This window comes from Mus caroli, chromosome 1, assembly GCF_900094665.2.
Source record: "Mus caroli chromosome 1, CAROLI_EIJ_v1.1, whole genome shotgun sequence".
Taxonomy (NCBI): domain Eukaryota; kingdom Metazoa; phylum Chordata; class Mammalia; order Rodentia; family Muridae; genus Mus; species Mus caroli.
Genome location: NC_034570.1, coordinates 65,129,174 through 65,150,897, shown reverse-complemented (window position 1 = coordinate 65,150,897; position 21,724 = coordinate 65,129,174).

The following is a 21,724-nucleotide window of genomic DNA, read 5'->3' as shown; positions in this document are numbered from 1 at the left end:
ATAATGAAAGACAAAGTATTTATATTAAATCAGTTTAGTAGCTTTCAGTTTTGTGAAGATAGTTTTCAGCGCAGACACAGACTTATAGATGAAGTTTTAACCAGTGATGGTGTTTGCTTCTAGGATGTGTACTCTAAAAGAACTCACTGTCTGGTGGTCACTGATGGCCTGGTAGACTGGAGCTGCTTAACGGTTTGATACCTAACNTTTAATCACGATGAACTGTCCTTACCAAGAGCAAAGCAAGACCTAGCTGTGGCTTTGCTTCTGTAACCAGCTCATGGGGTGTGAATGTCATGAAGTTGTCTCGATGATATATTTTTGATGTCATGTTATATGAGATGATCATGTGATGTGTACAGACTATGTTGAGAAGTGCCAGTGGTAGTAACTGTAAGGTCTGACTCACGCCATTAATCCCTCTAAAGTACACAGCCTTCTGCCTCTGTGTGGAGTTGTCAGTACAGCTCGTCAAAGAAAACTGCCTAATAGAAAAATCATATATATGGTGATAATTTTTCCCTCTTTTGTAGTCTGCACAAGATCCATAAAAGATTGTATTTTTATTACTATTTAACGAGTNATTAAATGTAGTCTGCACAGTGAGCAAGAGTTCACAATTCTTTTATACTGCTGGATTTTGTTGTGCATCATTTAAAACATTTTGTATGTTTCTTATCTGTGTATACAGTATGTTCTTGAATAATGTTCATTTGTCAGGAGAACTGTGAGAAATAAACGATGTGGATATGTTTGTTTAAAAAAAAAAAAAAAGAACTCCAGTTCTGGCCTGGACGGCTCAGCATTTGCTACTCTTCCCGAGGATCTGAGTTAAGTTCCCAGTAATTGCATCAGGTGAGTGGTTCATAACTCTAGCTCTGGAGACAGGGGATCCGATGTGCTGTGTACACAGACACACATATACATTAGTCAGGGTTCTTTAGAAGGACAAAAGTGATAGAATGAAATATATATATTTCAATAAGGATGTCTTACTTGATTTACAAATAACAAATACATTTAATATCTAAATTACCCATCTATGTATTTATCATCTATGTGATTTATTAGAATGGCTTACAGGCTGTAATCCAGCATGTCCAACAATAGCTGTCTATAATGGAAGGTCCAAGAACCGTCAATTGTTCAATCCACAAGGCTGGATGTATCAGCTGGTCTTCACTATATGCCAGAAACCTTAAGAAGTATGTTTGTTCTCATGCCAATAAAGGAATGGACTTTCCAGCAACAATGAGATCAACCAAAGAGCAAAAGCTTTCTTCTTCCTTGTTCTCTATGTAGGCTACCAGCAGAAGGTGGGGCCCATAATTAAGGTGGATTTTTCCACTTCAACAGATCCAGATTTCAAATTATTTAATTTAGAGAAAAATCCCACACAGTTATTCCCAATTTCTTGTGTTTTAGCTAAATTTAGATGTAGTCAATTTGACAACCAAGAATAGCCATCACAAGTTCAAACTTTGTCAGCTTGACACACAATCATATCTCTGATGTCATGTTTAATTTCCAAATGAAAATAATAGGCAGAGTCAGGCATGCACATGATTTTAATCCTAGCACTTAGAAGTCAGAGGCAGATAGATCTTTATGAGTTCAAGGCTAGTATGGTCTACAAAGAGAGTTAGTACAGCCAAAGCTATTCCCGAAAAAAGTTGTGTTTTGAAAACAAACAAACAAAAACAATTACCAGGTCAAAAATATGCCTAACATAATATAATTATACCATATACATTCGCTAATACATTATATATTTAGAATGGGTGGCAATGTTCCTTGAGGGATACCGTTTTGGTATCTCAAAACTTGAATATGATAACTACTGATATTCTCTTAATGGATGCTACATTATATGATAAAGAAGTCGAGTAAAGAAAAAAACAAATATCTGTTCAGACACACTATTAACAAAGTATGATAGAAACACTCATGCCAATTATAATCCCCATTTCTGTAACTGGTCACATGGTCTTAACTGGTATTTATAACCACCTTCTTCTACTATCTATTCTACATTTCCTCCATTTTCAGCAAGCACTCACTTCATCGTGGCTTGGTTTCTTTCCTGGAGGAATGACCCATAGCTTCATTCCTGAAGAGTCTGTGCCCTTTGTCATCCTACCTAAATTAGTTTGTTTCAGCTTCCCATTGACTTTAGTCACAAGACACAGTAGCATCAAGGGACACCCTAAAGGATTTCCTATACTCCAGACATAATCTTTCTCCATTGTGGAGAGGCAATTCAAGTTCCTCTTGGTAATATGGTGTGGGGCAGTGGACTGTGCCAGGGAGCTTGGTAAGGTTGAGTAGACTGGAAGCCTTGTAACCTCATACAGAGGATGGTAGGAGCTTCACCTGCTTCTGACCAGGGTCATCATGTGACCTAATGAGCTATCTAGAAGCCCTGAGGGTTTAGCCAATAAGCTTCCCTTCTCAGACATTCCTTCCTGCAAAAGGCATTTAATCTCTGGTCCACCCTGAGGGGGTAGTATACACCCATTTTCTACAATGAACAATAAATAGTCTGGAATCAAGGACTGTCTTTCTCAAGAACTACCCTGGGAGCATGGAGGAAGCCTTCCTCTACGGAGCCACAGTCTAAGTCTCCCATGGCCCCTCAGCATTTCCAGACAATTGGAGCTAAACTAAGGACAATTGCTGTTGAGTCAAGCTGGAGTTTCCCATTCCTGCGGCCCCTGCCTCATCCTTAGCTCGAGGGCCTCCTCCGTATTCAACTCCTCTGTGATTTCTAGTGATGTCTGGATGTCCAGGAGTCTAGAGAATCCCCAGCCCAACCTTCTTGCAGGCCCATGGGCTCTTTTGTTCCCGGCTTCATGCGGTTTCCAGCAGTGGCTGGATGAGCTTGGGAACCCCAGCTTCCACCTCAACCTGTGCTGTTTCTCACAAGCTGTGAGGTTGGACTGCATTCTCCCACACCCTGAGCGGTGTGGTACATTGGTGTTTCCAGAGAGCTCCTCACCAAACAGCAGTCCTAGGGCAAACGCAGCCAAGTGCCTTCCATTTTGTCTGCCTGGTGGAGTTCCTACACCCCAGCACTGCTCAATCACCCATCCAGACACTAACTCCTTTCTTAGTCTATTGGTTTAAGGGCTTCAGAAGCCCAAAATAGCCAGAGGGAAGCCTGAGCTTCTAGCTCAATAGACTGTTGTGTCCCCTAACCGAACTCTCCACTGGAACCAAAAATTCCAGGTCAGCAGAACTGAATGTCATGGGGTCAGGAAGCAAACATTTTCCTACTGGGTCACTAGGATTGATAGTGAGTGGAATAATTCCATTTTCTACCTCTTGACATTTAGACCTGACTGTGGGAGAAACTGTATTATATCTTGGATTCAAAACATATACTTCCATCTGGAGAATCCTGGCCCAGCTCTCCAAGCTGCTGCTACTAACTTGGCAGTGTAACGGTGTTTCCAAAAGGCCTTTCTGTCTTTCTATCAAGCCAACTGCTTCAGGATGGTGGGGAACATGGTAAAACCAGTGGATTTCATGACCATGGCACACTCCTCTGGCTGCGAAGTGAGTTCCATGGTTAGAAGCAATACTGTGTGGAGTGCCACGATGACGGATAAGGTGTTCTGTAAGTCCTGATGGTGGACGACAGTTTTGGCAGGAGCACTGTGAGCAGGAAAGGCAAATCCATAAAATGAACCAGTATCTACTCCAGTAAGGACAAAGTGTCCTCCTTTCCACGGAGGAAGTGGTAGTCAACTTGTCACCAGGTCACTGACAGTCACTCTGGGGCTATACTTGGGGCTCTATCAGTGTTGGTCTCTGCTGTTGGCAGGTTATGGCACTCAGCAGCAGCTGTAGCCAGGTCAGCCTTGGTGAGTGGAAGTCCATGCTGTAAAGTCCATGCATAACCTCCATCTCTGCTACCGTGGACACTTAGTTCACGGGTTTAATGAGCAATGACAGGGATGGCTGGGGAGAGAGGCTGATTGTACTTGATTTTTGAACTCCTCTTCTGCTGACATCATCTTTCAATGAGCATTTACATGGGGCACAAGCATCTTCACATTTCACATCCTTTACCCATTTGGAGAGATCTAGCCACATACTTTTTCCACAGATGACTTACTCATCAATTTTCCAATCAAAAATCTCTGACCGTCTAGCCAATCTGTTGGCTACAGTCCATGAATCAATCATTGAATAATTGTACATTTGACCATTTTCCCTTCCAAACAAAATGCACAATCATGTGTACTTCCCAAAGTTCTGCCCACTGTGAAGATTTTTCTTTACTGATGTCTTTCAGGGTTGTCCCAGAAAGTGGCTATAATATTGCAACTGTCCATTTCCAGATGATGCCGGCATAAGGTATAGAACAATCAGTAAACCAGACCCTAGTCTTTTCTCAATCAACCAATCATAGGGTACACCCATGAGACTATAGGTACATGCTTGGCGTCAGACCATAGTAACAGGAGCCGAAACCATAGACATCTGGGTAACGTCTGCTTCTACTGCTTTTCCTTCTTTTTCTCTTCTTCCTCCTCCTTCCCCTCCTTTATTTTTTTGAGATAGGGTTTTTCTGTGTAGCCCTGGTTGTCCTGGAACTAAATCTGTAGACCAGGTTGAACTCGAACTCAGAGTCCACCCACCTCTGCCTCAAAGTTCTGTAATTAAAGACATTTTCTACCATTTTGGCAATTTCTTTATATAACTTGCTTGTGCCTTCAGGACCTGTTTAGTATGAATATATATAGATAATATATTATATGGTAATATATTATCTATATCTATATATATGATGATCCCGAGGTTCCTGAAAGCATATATAACTTTCATTTGCTAATGGATTGCTGCTGTGCATGCTCTACTTTAAAGCTTGGGAATCTGATAATACCCAGCTTACGACGGGCTACTCAGGTCACATGGTAACTTGATGACCCACTGTCAAATGTTCATATCCCACTAAGGCCCACTAGCAGCCCAAGAGCTGTCTCACACAGGAAGAAAAGTTGTTTGCAAATGATGATAGAGCCTTGCTCCAAATCCCTAAGGTCTCCTCTGTGATTCACTAATAGTGGCTTGTCAAAGGCTCCAAACAGCATCTCTTCCCACTGACACTTTGTTCTAGTTACTGTTCTATTGCTGTGAAGGGACATCATGACCAAGTCACCTCTTATATAAGAAAGTGTTTAATTGGGGGCTGGCTTATAGTTTCAGAAGTTTAGTCCATTATCATCATGGCAAGAAGTATAACAGCAGGCATGGCAGGCATGGTGCTGGAGAAGTAATTGAGATTATATCCTGATCCACAGGCAGAGAGAGGTGAGAGGGAGACCCTGTCTAGCATGGGCTTTCAAACCACAAATCCCACCCCTCAGTGAACTACTTCCTCTAACCAAGACTACACCTACTCCAACAGGACCATACTTCCTAATCCTTTCAAAAGTTCCATTAGTGACTAAGCATTCAAATACATGGACCTACTGTGAGTTGGATTTATTAAAATCTCCAGTAATCACCTGACCTCCATAAACCCCCTACTTTAACTGGAGGGCCACGATGTTTCTTGGGGTCTAAGAGAACCAGGATCAGATCAGACCCAGTATTCAATAGATACCAGAAAGTCTGATTATTTTCTTTCCCCTTAGTGTATAGCTACCCTTGTAAAAGGTTGTAGGTCACTCTGCGGAAGGACTGGAGAAAGGCTAACAATTAAACTCTTAGGTATTTTGTCAAGGTCCTTCCTCAGTGGAACTTGACTGTCCTTTAGTTCAAGGGGTTCTGAGTCGGAAAACTGGCTCAAGTCAGGAGATTGGTTCACAGGCTCAGATTATCTTTTAGTATGGCCTATCCAGTGGAGCCTTTCTTTCATCTATAAGAGAATAACTCTGATTATATGTATCATTATCCAATTGAAAACTCAAATTGATCCAGGCCGTGGCAGTGCATTCCTTGCTACCCGCCCCAATGTTCTGGGCTCCTGAATAAAAGACAGACAGACAGATACACACACACACACATACACACACACAGCCTTTATATTTTGATATGCCTTAAACAGCTCAAAGGGTGGGTGTTGCAGGAAATATTAAAAAATGAACCCGCCAGCTCTCCGCTGGGCCGGACCACACTCCCATGCTCCTACTGCCACCATCAACTCTCTCCAGCTAGTCCCCCGCTGTGTCCACTGTGTTCCCAGCTCTTGTTCGCTTGTCCCTGGCACCTCTAGTTCTTCCTCAACCATAAACCCATGGAGTCGGTGATCCCACATTCCAATAAGTAAATAGAACCACCAACCTCCTGGTTGCACGTCACTATACCCAGTAACCTGGTAAAATTAAGACTCTTAAAGCTTAATTAACCAATCAGATTTATGTATCAATTATATCACAATTTACAAGATGCCAATATAATAATTTCAGAGCCAGTTGATAATGGTAGAAGCTTTATCCCAATTTATCTAACCTTACGATACCACAACTACTTGTGGCTGGTAAACGCCACATGGGTTCATGATTGTAGTGTCTTCCTTCTCTCTCCTCTGCCTCTCTCTCCTGAGAGGCTTTCTGACTCTGCAACTCTTAGATCTGCTTCCCTTTTCCCTGTCCAATCACAGGCCTCCTCTGAACTAATGTAATTGGACAGGGAAAATCCTGCAACAGTTGGGTCACTTCCTAACCTCCCCGTGCCTAATCCAGGTTGTTACTTACTAAAATCTATATTTCATCTTTGCGGCCCTGGACCTGGTCTAGCAGCCCTCTTGTGGCCACTATTCCCTGGCTCCTACATGGCAGCTAGCTCTCTGTCACACACCTACTCAGGCATAGCACCTGGGGTTTCCTCCTGGCATGGCGGATCTCCTTCTTCCTGGGTCTCTTGACCAGGAATCTAACTGTCCTGACTCTCTGCCTTCCTGCCCAGCCACTGACCACTGGCAACTTTATTTTAACAATCAAAACTAACTGTGGACAGGGTTCCCTCGGGGCCTTATATGCAGACATGAGGATTCTTGTGCAATTTTGGGGACCCAAATTAACATAACACAAGCAGCATAAGACCAAATCCAGAACACTTAAACTGCTAAGGCCTAGATAAAATATTAAGGCCTATTGTTACCTGTCTAGCTTGCCATTATAAGGAAACTTTCTCATACATTTCTATTATTAATAGAAAACTTTCTAATGCCAAGTTGATTATGTATTCTGTTATGTTTTTGTGCCCTTAGAAACAAATCATGATAGAATTCAGTAGGACTGCTTTGTATAGTTGCGATTCCTGGACCTCAATGTATACAGATCAAACAAAAATGCAGTAGGCTTCTTATCTGTTTCATGCCTGGAGACACTAGGGTGGATTAGCCAGAACCAAAGGTTCATACATGTCACAACATAATTAATAATAAATATTAAAAAATTAAAAGATAAACTTCAATTCTGCTTCATACAAACTCACGTTGAGATTCTTTTCTTTAGTGAAGTCAAAATCCTGGCTTCATCCTAACAGAAGTCTCTGGAAGGAAGTAACACCTGCAGCTAGGTCTCTGGTCCGTGTACCATGACTCTACTCTGATGGACTGTGTGATATCCTGGTTGATTCAAGACACTTGCTGAGGCATTCACAGCCTGAGGCTCTTCCTCAATAACATGGGCAGAGTAGGGAACCTTCATGATGGTTCCCTATCTATTTTTGAACTGATATCTTTCAAAACTCTGTGACAAAAATGAGAAAAGCAAATAAATAAAAACAACAACATGGGAATACCTTGGGGTACCTTCCTCCCACTTGCCCAGCATGTGTGAGGACCTACGCTCAATTTCCACTTCTCAAGCATCTCAACAATAAGGAAAGGATGGTTGTTAGAGCAAGAAGTGGGAGAGATCGTTTGAGGAAGAGAAGTCAATGTGTGTCAAGGCCAAAAAGACTTCAGAACTAAGATCTGTAGGAGAGCTAGGAGACACCCTATTGGTGTCTCTATTGCAAGGAGTGAGAGAAGCCACTTGGCTAGGTTACTGACCTGAGTCTACCCAAATAGGCTACTATAGATTTTAGTCACAGTGTAAGAGCATGGTAAACTTTTGTAAAGTTTTAGTTTAGAAACTTATGCACCGGATTTGTTCTAGAGTACACAAAGGAAAACAAATGATGGCATCAAACTTTGACTTTGGAAGGCAGCAGACAGAGATATAGAAAATGATTGCATGAGAAGCCAATGCCAGTAGAGGTTAAGATGGGGTGGAAGAGCCGGAGAGATGGCTCAGCAGTTAAGAGCGTTGACTGCTCTTCCAGAGGTCCTGAGTTCATTTCCCAGGAACCACATGGTTGTTCACAACCATCTGTAATGGGATCTGATGCCCTCTTCTGGTGTGTCTGAAGACAGCTACAGTGAACTCATATATAAAAAAAAGGTGGGGGTGAAAAACAGTGTGAGGAGTCAAGTAAATATTTAAACAGTAGGACTAACACCATCAGTGAGTGATAGAACATGGTAAGACAGGACCAGGGAGAAGGCGTGATAGCTCTAATTCTCTCTTTCAAGCAGATTCTTTTCCTGAAATATGGAGGCCCAGGTAATGGAAGGTGAGAGACAGTGACTTCTGTTTGGGACTTACTGATTCAGAGGTCTCTGTGGAGTTTGTTAGTGGATGTGATGGTTTACATATGCTTGACTCAGGGAGTGGCACTATTAGAAGGTGAGGCCCTCTTGGTGTGGCCTTATTGAAGTAGGTGTGTCACTGGGCATGGGCTTTAATACCCTAGTCCTAGCTGAATTCAGTCTTCTGCTAGCAGCCTTCAGATAAAGATGTAGAACTCTGAGCTCCTCCTGAACCATGCCTGCCTGGATGCTGCCATGTTCCCTCCTTGGTGATATTGGACTGAACCTCTGAACCTGTAAGCCAGCCCCAATTAAGTGCTGTCATCATAAGAGTTGCTTTGGTCATGGTGTCTGTCCACAGCAGCAGAACCCTAACTAAGGCAGTGGACACACACAGCTAGAAAAGCTGTTCTGGGTCTGAACTTGGAAGCTCATAATCTCAGTCCTTGGGATATATAAGCCAACCTAGGTAGGCTACAGAATGAGACTTTGTCTCAAAAAGGGCCCCTAAGTCTTCTTGGAGTTGTAAATTTATCCTTTCAACACATAAGTGACAGTGAACTCGCTCAGATTGTAATGATTAGGCAAGAGGCGCTGCAGGGTGAGAAGAAGGTTTAAGGCAAAGTTCCAGGAGAAAGTAGCTGGATATTGTGAAAGCCAGCAATAATTGGGTGTGAAAGTGCAATCGATCATTTTTAACATTTTGGTGGAAGTCATTTGAGAACTGAAGGGCGACTTGGAATGAGCAACGTTGTCATCGAAATCACTGGTGACACTGGCTAGGGCGTTTTGGTAGAGAGTGGCATCAGCAGAAGCCAATCTGGAGAAAGAGTGCCAGACAGTACTCAGATCCATTTGAAGTTGATGACTGTGAATTCATAGAGACCAAGGACACGTGTGATTTGACTGTAGCCGCTCAACAGTGCTTGCACGGGCACACATATAAAAGGCAGATGGCTCCATTCATCCAGGACTGGGAATTTGCCAGGAGGCTGGGGGAAAAAGAAACCAAGAGTCAAGGGATTTTGGCAAGTGTGATGGAGTTGATGGGCCATGGAAGCTAAGCAGGATTGGGAGAAAGCAAAGACCAGAGAGAGGATGGCAATCAACTGTGAGGACAAGGACAGTTAAAAGCTAGCTGCAGGAGCGTGCTTGCCTGGAGTAGGTTTTTAGGGCAGAGCATTTTGGAGTGTTGATATTGGGAATGTAGCCATTGCCTAAGAAGCCAAGGAAAGGGTGTGGAGGTTATCTGTGAGCCAGGACTCTGTGCTTGCTTCTCATGTTTTGCCAAAAAGATCAATTTCTACTTTCCAAAAGTCCCTACTGAACAACAATTATATAGTTCAAATGGAATTTTCATTGGTGGAAATGTCATAAACAGTACAACACAGCATGAAATGTGGATTCTAGGTAACATATAAACTAGGAGTTTCTCAAAGGTAAACATACTGGTATTATGTTTAAGATTTTGGAGTATCCTTTTCACTTTTGGTCATCACTTTGGTTCCTTTAGGTATTTAAAGAATTTAAAACAAAATAAGTCGTCTTGTCTCTAGCTTATCACCTTTACCATGATTCTTATGGTTAAGATATCAGCTATTGAGGTGGGCGCCTATGGGGAATGGACATTATAGGCAAAAGACATTTGTTTGTTTTAATGCCTTTAGTTTGGGTTTTTAATCTGAACTTCTTTTCAACCCCCCTCTCTTTACCACACGGGTCCTCAGCTGGGATTGGAACTTAGCCTTTTCTTTGCCAGCCTCTCCATCCTACTGGTCTCCATCATGGACTGCCTGGATTTCCAAGTATTTGTTAATATCTGCTTCTGCCTGGCCAGCCACACCGAACAGTTGTAGCTGGTCTTGTTCAGTGTGTCAGCCATCTGTCCTAGTGGAGTTAGGGACTACTGCTTGGCTCCAGCATTTGTCATAGCCCTCACTGGGCTGAACACCACCATCATTATTGGTAGATGAAATTCCTTGCTTAGAACTGAGACTCCTGTTTCCTAGGATTCCACCAAAAAATATCATAATGAGTCAGTCCCAAGACAGAGCATATGGTTCTCACATTGGTGCTTGGTTTGGTTTTTGTTTTTTTAGTGTAGAGGCCTCTTGAGATGAAGAGTATTTCACAGAAACAAACAGACAAAACTGTACTGAGCCCGTTCAAATACTAGCAAGATAGGGACAGGGTTATAGGATGCGGCTAGAAGCAGCAAGGTTACATTGCAGTCAAGTAAGAACACCCAACTGAATGTCAAGGACATTTTATACTTTGGATTTGGGGGAGCAAAGCATAAAGTGTGCAGACTGATCTTGCATTAAGTTTAAATATAGGGGTTGGGCTAACCGAAAGTGAGGAAGACTTAGAGATAGGAGGACATATAATAACTAGTATTTGGTCCTTCTGGGCTGGTTGCGGAGAGCAGCTTGGGAATTTTTATATAAACAAAAGGTGGTGGTATTGGCCCCCATCCCAAAAGCTAGGTTGTTTTACCCTCTGAACGGTGTGGCTATGTGGCCAGTGACAGAATGGAGCATACACTGAGACATGAGATAAACCACCAAACAAGCTCCTCAACCGTATAGGGTCTAGAAGTTGTAGATACAGGATAAAGAAGCAGGGAGAGAAGTAGGCTACAAAGGGAAGGCTTTTCCTCTCCCTCCTCCTCCTCCTCCTTCTGGAAATAAGTGTGATTTCATAGGATTTTGAATACCATCTTTTTTTCCCTCTTACGATCTTTCCAGTCAATGTATAGATAGGTTTTCTGTGGTGGACTTGGCCCCTCTTGCTCCTACATTCTGCATTCTTACTGGCATATCTCAAAGAGCTATGATAGTTGACAATATCTACACACACACACACACACAGAGAGAGAGAGAGAGAGAGAGAGAGAGAGAGAGAGAGAGAGAGAGAGAGAGGCTCAGATGCTAGTCCTGACTTTGACCCCTAGCACAGTATGGGCTGGCTTTAGTGGAGCACATCAGAAGCTCTAGAACTTGGGGTATAGAATTAAGGGGGATCAGAAGTTCAAGGTCATCCTTGGCTACATAGAAAATTGAAAGACAGCTTGGGATACATGAAATTGCCTAAAAAAAAAATGTATACAGGATATCTAGGAAGGTAATTTTTCACATCTTAGGATTCAAAAAATAACCTTGCCTGAATTAACCTGAACTTGTGTGTGTGTGTGTGTGTGTGTGTGTGTGTGTGTACGATCAAACCTAGGACCTTGTTGGCTATAATTTCACTTATCTTTATTTATGTGCATGTGTATCCATGTCGGTATGAGTGAATTCCACATATGTGCATAGTTTACAGAGACTAGAAGAGGGTGCAGATCTCCCTGAGGCTGGAGCTACAGAGAGTTGTGAACTGCCCGATGAGGGTGTTGGGACCCAAGCTTGGGTCCTTTAGAAGAACAGAAAGTGCCCTAAATCACCTTGTTCTCTCTCCAGCAGGGGCCCCTGCATTAATTTAATGCAAAGGAAAATTTCATGGCATTAACTTCATTCAACTTCATTCAAAAAATGTTGCACTGCTATCTAGTGATGCTAGATTTATGCTCACTATAAATGCGTAGTCATAATATTGCTCATATACCATCAGAGATACAAGGCTACCAACAACACACCATGTACTGCCTGTCACACAGTCCATATACTGCCCGTCACACACTTTCTACACTTTACTCACTTAAGTGATGCGTTTTCTTGGGATTTCATGAAAATAAGATAGTCAATATATATCATAGTTTCAAAACTTGAAACCAACCTTTTAAATATTTGAAAAAAAGATTTCAGCCTGTGAAGCTAAACTACAGCCTTCCCCCTAACATCTGGGGAAAGTATGCCTAAAAATCAATAGCAGAAGAAAATTATTTCAGATCTCTTGAAACAATAAGAGCATAATAAAATACCTGGATGGTTTTCTTGGATCAGACACTAATCAACCTCCAGGAGCAAAAAAATCAAAAAGAAGATTCCATGTGCTCAATTAAAAAAGAAAAAGCCTCAACTGACGTCTGTCATCCCTCCTAGTCCTCCACAGAGTCTACTTCAGAGTTAAGGTTAATTAAAGACCAGCCCTGGGTTAGGTAATTCCTCACCCCTGAATATTGAAACAACTTACACAGGGGAAAGTCTATTTTGACTCTTGGGTTCAGGGGTTTCAATTCACAGTCATCTAGCTCCACTGTGTGGGGCATGTGGAGAGACAGCATCATGGTGGAGGGTGGGGTGGGCAGAGATGCTCACCTCATGGTAGCCAGGAAAATGAGGAGAGGAAGAAAGGGAGGGAGAAGTACAGGGGCAGGAAGGGAGAGCCAACTAGGCCTGACCATCTGATAGTCCATTCAGCTATGAACTGGTCAAGGGATTGGTCAAGTGATAAAGTTAGTACCTTTATGGTTCAGTTAAACTCAATATCCACACCAGCTGGAGACCAAGCTTTCAACATGGGGACCATTTGGGGGGGGCACTTCAAATCTAAACGGTAATAATTCCTAAGAGATCATGTACTTATTACTGAACCTGGATGCCAGAAGATAGTTTAAACAAAAACATAGTTTGGAAATAGCATCGTTACAATTTATTACCACATTTTTCATTTAAACTGTTGAGGGACACAGAACATTCATAAAGATATTTTTAAAACCTGAACATAACCTGCTTAGGCTCCTTTTTGTTTGTTTGTCTTATAATTTTGAGATTATGGTTATGAAACCTTACACAGTATCTCACTGTGTAGCTCTAGCCAGCTTGGAACTCACAGAGATTCATTTTCCTCAGCCCCTAGAACGCTAGAATTAAAGGCACGTACCACTGTGCTTTGTACTCTACTTGAACTCTCTAATGCTGGTTCCCCGCCCCCTCCCCTCCTGGAATTAGGTCCAATGTAGCCCAGGCTGGCCTAAAACTCTGCTTTGCTGATGGCCTGACCCTCTTACCTCTACTTCCCAAGAACGGAAATGGCCGCATGAACTATCATACTCAGCTGGCACACTATATTTTCAACCAGTATGTAAGAAGGCATCTGAGTATCAGGGTGTGCAATCCCAGAACTCAGAAGACTTAAGAAGGAAGACCGTGAGTTCAAGGCTGACATCAGCTACCTAGTGAGAGTCTTAATCATCCCTTTTATTTGCTTTTTGTGTTGGTTCAGCATGGATAGGAATCGTATGTTACTAGGGCAAGCACTAGGGGTCTAAAGTAACAAACAACTAGCATACTAGCATGCTTCCTTCCCTTGGGAGAAACCCTTCATAGGAACCTAGAAAGACCAATACTTAAATAAGATTTCATTCATATCTATCTATCTATCTATCTATCTATCTATCTATCTATCTATCTATCTATCTATCTATGACAAAATGCCTACGGCACATGGCACACATTCATTTATGGGCTGGTTCTGTCTCACCAAAATTTCATGCAAAGATTGAAAGGTGAGAAAATAGGAATGGATAAAAGGCGGGTTTCCGGGCCATTAGGCCTCCCTAGGACAGAGAGATGAAGTTTAAGAAGGTCTGCTGACACATTGATTCTTCTCTGTGCATTCTTTAGGGAATGAGCTCTTGAAGTTGTTCTACAAAAACCTTAAGCATCATTAGCAAAAGCCAACTTGACTGTAAGAGATGTGATCTCAGAACGCACCGCCACTAGGGTGCAGCAAAGGTTCTTCCTTAGGGCATGAGCTAGTTAGGACTTCAAAGTTCAAGGTGAGCCAAGTCTGCCTTCTGTGACTCACTCTCTTGCTACATCCCCAGGAGGGGCATCTGCTCCTAGCTTGCTCTTCACATGCAGAAATCGAGTGTAGATGAAGCTCCAAGACACAGTCCTGGGACTGTAGGGGCTGATCCTGCCTTCCTGGCGCTAAGGTTTGTGCTTGGATAATTAGGACCAGAGAGCTAATGGTGATGAGACACCAGCTAAGAGCTTTCAGATGTAAAAAATACCTATTGGCATCTTAAATTTTAGTATGCAACATTGATTTTATAGCTGTGTTTTAATTTTGAGATTTTTTTTTTTTGGAGAGGTTGGGAAGAGGTGCAATAAAACACACTGATTTTAAGTTGCATCTAATTTTAGAAAATTAAAATACAAAAAACATGTTTCAGAAATTTAATAAAATAGTGTATACAAGTAATTCAAATAGCCATGCTTTCTCTCTCTCTCTCTCTCTCTCTCTCTCTCTCTCTCCCTCTCTCTCTCTGTGTCTGTCAGTCTTTTAGAGAATGCAGTTCTTGGACGAGAGTCTACATGCTTATGCCTTTGATCTTGTGTCTTCCTAACTATTTCTCTTCTTTGCCCACTTTGGAATGTACTCAGCTTCTAGTGCATTTCCGTAAGGCCAGACAATGCTCAATTGAAACGTCAGAGAAAAGTTTACCAGAGAGTTTCTAACACATTAGCAAAGCTAGAAGAGCATCCAGAGGTTTCCTTTCTTTTTCAAATGATTTAGAATCTTTTCTTTTTAATTAAAAAGAGGGTCAAGTTCAATTTTAGGTGAAATAGTAGTGGTGATGAGGAGAAGGGGCCTTGGACCATCTCTCAGTAATACAGTGGGGTGGATGTATTCGCCACTCTCACAGTGAGTCAGCTCTTTCTTGCCCTGTGTATATTTCCACGTGCCAATGATGACCAGGCAGTTTTCAATCGGGGGAGTATGACTGTTGTGACCAGCATTTTTGAAAGGCTGAGAAATGGTGGGCTAATATTAAAATGAAGGAAATGGATTAGATCTAAAAGGTTTATATATTCAACAAGCATTTTAGGACATCTACTATGTATCTTACATTAAATTACTTCTGAGAACATTAAGATAAGAGGGAGATAGAGTTCGGGCAGAAACAAAGCAGAGCGAGTAAGAAAATCCTTTCTCAAAATATCTGTTAGGACAGAGTCAACATTATGCAAAGTGGATGTCAGTTGCTTGCCAAAAGAGTTTTTCTTCTGTCTTCCTTATACAGACACACTGTGGTGAGACACTTTTTTTTTTTTTAAAACAAATGTTGCATTATTGTTTCACTTGATAGCTATGAAATGATTACTCAGAAAACCATGGAAATCAATAAAACTGGGTTTATGAAATCAATAAAACTGGGTTTGTGGGGCGAGCAACACCAAATAGTGTCAAGTGGTGGTCACTGTGTAGTACCTGGTGTTTGTGTAGTTCTGCCTCATTGGAACACTGTCCATTAGTGTAAACAGTAATGCAGAAGTGACAAGGTGGCTCAGGGTCTCATTTGCTCTTCCTTTCTCTTGGATCAGTAGCTCAGGAAGTGCCAGGTACAACTCTGTGAACAGAACTACAGGTTGGTCCCAGTGATTGTAAACTGGTTTCCAGCCAACAACCATGAAGGCAAGCTTGGAAACAGATTTCATTCTTATTCCATTCATCAGGTGAGGGCATCATAGATATTTTTCTATTTGTGATCTCTTTTTGCCTGAAAAATTCTTATGTAATTTTGGGTTAATAGTTATATAAAATAACTGCACATGTCAACATTTACTATGATCAGTCAATTAAAACCGTTCTTTGGTATATGAGTAATTTGTTGAAGATAAAAGAAAGTTTACTAATTAGAAGAATTCATTTGTTTGTTTTTATGTAAAAAATTAAACCTTGGCTGAATATTTGATATAGCAGAATATGTAAAGAACAAAGCAAAAAAAAGAAAATCCTTTCCAAAAATATTTATAAGTCCAACATTATACAAAGTGAAAGCATCTTAAATGTCTTTCAGAGTTGATCAATAGTTTGGTTTTATAGTTGCTATGACTGAGAATTCTATTTTACATAAAAGCATAGCACAAAATGTCAGAAGTCTGTTTCAGGTCATTTGAGGAAATGAAATTCTGCTCTAATCCCTAGCTGAAATTAACAAAACTTTAAACAAGATTCATAGCAGTTTTAGAAAAGGCACCATTCTACTATAGCATAATCTGGAGATGGATGAATTTGATTTGAGGACTGATAGCAGCAGGCAGCCTTTGCTTCCCATAATTACGCCATCATGTTTCCACACGAGGAGAAAAGTGCGTGTGTACCATAGGCCACTGTACCTAAGACCGTCCGATAGTCCCGACTCTGAGCCCATGTGTCGCAACTGTTAGCACGGCATGGCATGACAGCATGCACAGTGCAAGGCACACATGTTAGGACTTCAGAATCGAGGCTGGGGTGAGGTTGTATGGTACAACGTGGGACAGCAACACCAGAAATGCCTTACACTCATTACATATTTGATCCTGAGCTAATTTTTGCTGTTGCATGCCCAGAAACCTTTTACTGATGCCAAAGTTTCCATGCCCCTAAATAGGAGGTTATACAACTCACACTGGGCTTTGAGCCATGGTCTAATAAGCTGTCTCTTAGGTGAGCGCAGTCTCTGCTGACAGTTCTCACTACAACTTCAGGAAGTACCTTCAGCCAGGTCCTTAGGTAAGCTTCTCCTGGACTTGGGACTCATAAAAACTGTGAGGTAATAAACATTAGTTGTTCAAGCTTCTACATTTGGAAGAACTTTGTTGCACAGCTGGTTCAGGTTTGAAATGATGTCAGAGTGGGAACATATAGATGTGGCAGGGCATTCTTACAATTACAGTTATGCATGGCTTATTCACAATCAACATGACTGACTCTGATCTGTAAGGAGCCGTCCTCACATTCGCCATTATAAGATGGCACTGACACCTGTGTTCTAAGTAATAAACAAACCATCTGCACATGTGCTGGGGTAGTTTCCCACCCCATGTGCTCTGCCTTTCCCGTGACGACAACTCTGGCTGATGGGCTGCAGCCAATCAGGGAGTGACACGTCCGAGGCGGAGGACAGTCCTCCATAAAAGGGAGGGGGCTCCGCCATCTCTCTCTCTCTCTCTGGCTCCTTTCTCCACTGGTTCCTGATGGGGTAAGCAATAAAGTTTGTACTGCAGAAGATTCCGGTTGCCCTGAGCGTGTTCTTACCAGGGGGACACACAAAAGCGCGGGCAATACTGATCTAAACAGTTTGTTTAATTCACAACACATGTTGAACGTAAGTCTAACTTGGTAATGGGGCAGAGGAAGAGACCCCTTATTTTCTGTTCTTAATTACTAGCCTATTTCCCATTTTTTCTAATTTTAAAAAATCTTCCTATTTTTAAAAATAATATTGATGAACTTAATACTAACTAGGGGCATCATGTCTTAACTTTATTTAATTACACAAGTAAAAGCTTTCTGGCAATGAATTATGCAGGCAATAACCTAGTAAAAGATTACATTTTCAGAATACTTCTGTTTTTATTTATCTTTCCCCTTGTATATGTGTGTAATTATGTCCGAGTAATTCATGGATAAGCATAAGAAGCATTACGCATACTTCACACAGCTATGTTTTCTTTTCAGCACTGATAGAAAAAAAATGCTGCATATTACAGCCACTATCTCTTTTAAAAATTGAAACAGCATCTTTCTATGTAGCCTGAATAAACCTTGACCCACAACCCTTCTGCCCAGTTCTCTGAGTACGGAAATTCCACCACACCCAGCTAAGTGATGTCTGTGATCAGGTATAGAAATCCAGTTTTGTGTGGTATCTTTCTAGAAGGATCTACAAGGAGTCATTGGGGCTCTACCCATGGTTTACCATAGAGACTATTTAGTGGTGCCAACCCTGGGAAACAATAAAATGTGTAGAAACCTGTAGAGGCAGCTCTTATGAAGTTGAAAGGATGGCTTAACCTGGGGTCTATAGTGTAATACTTATTTTTGCAGGTTGCTCTGAAGCTTGATGTGGTGTGTGTTTGTGTGACAGGGAGGTGGAGAGAAAGAAACTTGGCAGACCATTACTGATCCCTAACACGTTATCGCTAACCCTCAATGATGCTTTAATATTTACCCACATACTCAGGTCAAACTCCTTGAAATTTCCCTTACCTTCTTTCTCTCAAAACTTAATATCATACACTTAGTATGTCAACAAATCCTGCTAGTAAAAAATTAAAGTAACAAAATAAAAAGTAATAAAAATAAAATTTAAAATGGGTATAGAATCCACCCACTTTATTCCCACTAACCAGGCCTGAGTCCTTCTCTTGCATGTTCATTCCTGTTCAATTGGACCCTCTCGTTCTCTTCCTGCCTCCTGCAGTCCACAGAGCAGCCAGGACGTGATCCTTCCAAAAGTGCATCTACTCAAATACACCTGTACTCTGAGTTCCAAAGGGAACCGAAGGTGGATCCCCTGCAAGGCTAGCCAGTGCTTTTCACGATGGGGCCGTCTCTCCAGTCCCAGTATTTCTATTTCTAGTGGTTATCTATGCACATGGTGGGGTAGGTTGTGCTCTTCAGTTCGTGTAAAGTGCTCGGTGATCAGGGGAGGGGAGTGAGCATGTCTATCATCACAGAGATTGATTATTTCTTTGTGTGGGGAACACTGACAGTCCTTTCTAAGATCAGTCTTGGACTACTCAACTTATGGTCAACGGTAGTTATTTTGCTGTCCTGGAACTGTGGGCTCTTTTGCTCTTACTTAACTACACTCCTGTTGGACTAGAGTTTCTGATCCAGTCAAGAATCCTCTCAGCTAAATAGAGTGATGCTCGACATGCAGAGCTAGGTTGCTGAGTGCTAGTGGTGGTGGTGGTGAGACAGACCAGTTATGGGGAAAGTTCTCCCATACATAGTCTTCAGCCTTCTTTGTTTCTGCCTGAGGTTATCAGTGAGAGACCTGCCATTGTCCTTTCACCTGTCACTTTACAATCAGCTATAGCTTTTACAATCATAATATCTTTTGAAGAAGAAAAAAGATTAGAGTTAAGCTCATACATGAGTTTAAATGAGAAATTTGTGCTGGTGACAGACCCAAGGTAGGACACATCTCTAGATGCCACTCTTCCTGTGGTAGCTCTTGCTCTCCTCTGGGTCAATCAATGAAGAATTCTCAGGGGCCAACAGGCAACACCTACTGAAGTTGTTCCTGCTGAGCGGCCTTGCATTTGTCTTTTCTGTCGGGGTTTGGTCTTCCTGGATCTGACTGAAGACAGAGGGATCAGAAAGTATGTGTTAGGCAGTGAATGTGATGGGCAGTGTGCTGTGTGAGTTTGCTGGAGCACAAGGTATCTTTTTATAGACACATGAAGGGATGCTCCTGACAGGTGCCCTGTTCTGTGGAAACCAGGGAAACACACACCCGGGAGAAGTGACTCCTTTGCATCATCGCCTTCTGGAACTCATGAGGAGTGAGCACGGCTACCCTATGGAGGTATTGACCATAATCACTGTGGGATCAGGAAGTGGAAAATTTGGCAAATGATTTTAAAAGTTCAGTATTCCTATTGATTTTTGAGAGAACAATACCGAAATTAGGCCTGGAAAGAATTGTTTTTGTGGATGCAAACTATGGAAATGTGTAACAAGTGCGACCTCAGAAATAAAATTGTCAGAGTATTACCAAAGGAACAAACAAACGAAGGAATAACAGAATTTGGCTTCGTGTATCAGACAGGAGTGCAGGTTGTGACTTAGAAAACTGCGTGATATGTGGGCAAAGTCTCTTTTTGCCTGAATGTGTAAGAGTTTCAAATGTGTAAGATGGTTAAGAACTATCTCCAGATGGGGCTGTGGCTCAGTGGAAGAGTGCTTGCCTGGCAGGCATGAGGCCCTGGCTTCAAACCCCAGCACTACCCAAACCAAATCAAGCCAAACACACACAGAGGCACCTACAATATCTACACAAAAATTCCCAAACCTCCTTGAGAACAGACTTTGAAATAAATGTTAGAAATCTTACTGCTTTATGTATGGAATTCTGTTGGACATAGCTTTGGAAATAAAGAAATAAACATGATTGTAGGAGATGGAAAATCTGTATTCAAGAAAGGATTTGTGTTTCCTTTCTTTCTCATATAAAGATACCAAGGAGTATGAAGATTGGGTCTTTAGGCAGAAGAGAGAGGAGGGAAGGGGAAGGGAAGGGAAGAAAGAGGAGCGGAGGGGAGGTGAGGGGGGTGAGGGGAGGGGGGAGGTAAGGGGAGGTGAGGGAGAGCACAGGGGAGGGGGAGGGAGGCAGGGAAGAATAGACACTAAACCTACAGAAAAGAAATAAGGACTTCAGTACCCTTGTTTAGTACCCTTCAGAATGGCTTTGATGGCTGGGAATCTCACAGACCCTGCAAGAGAGTGGCCCTCAATTTGTGGGTTTTGACCCCTTTCACAGGAGTTCCAAGTCAGAGATATCCTGCACATCATATATTTACATTCTGATTCATAACAGTAGCAAAATTACAGTTATGAAGTAGCAATGAAATAATGTTATGGCTGGGGGAGGGTCACGGAAACCTAAGGATCCGCATTAACGAGACGCAGCCTTTGGAAGGTTGGGACCGCTGCTGTAATAATGAGCAGAGGCCCGAGGCTGTGCCAGGTTCAGATGAGGCTCCAATGTATAATAACTGATGGAGAGAGAAAAAAACTTTTTTTTTGGTACAAAAGAAGCTATATTTAAATATTTTGGTGGATGGGTTATTAAAACTAAGGCTTTTAATGACATTTTATGATGAACATTATTATCTCTCATTAGTTTAAAAAATACGAAAGAGCATTCATTGCCCATAGTTAGTGCTGCAGAGGCATACTTCTATAGGCCTTGGACCATATCAATGCAGGGGACTTTGGGGTGTTCAATCACGGTCATGGGCTGATGGATTTGTGCTACCAATCTAGATTCCCATTAGTCTTCTGTGACTAATGATACAGCATGAATTGCAAGACTAGACTGGTCCTCTGAGAATCAGAGGTGAGGCCTTGGCCTTACACAGCAGCTCACAAACTGAATTAATTGATCACCACAATGATTTGTATAGCTGCCACTTATAACATACTCCAAGATTAAATCTTACAATATATTTCTGGCAAATATAACCATTTTGGCTTATCTGAAATTAAAAAAGAAACAGAAGGTGTCTGAAGACAGTAACAGTGTACTCACATACATAAAACAAACAAACAAATAAATAAATCTTAAAAAAAAAAGAAATAGAAGACTAAACAGAAGAGTGTATCATACTTCCAGGGATAAGGGTTGCATCCTTCACAGTCTCTGAAAGGAAAGCTTTGCAACCATCACTCCTTTTTTTTTTTTTTTTT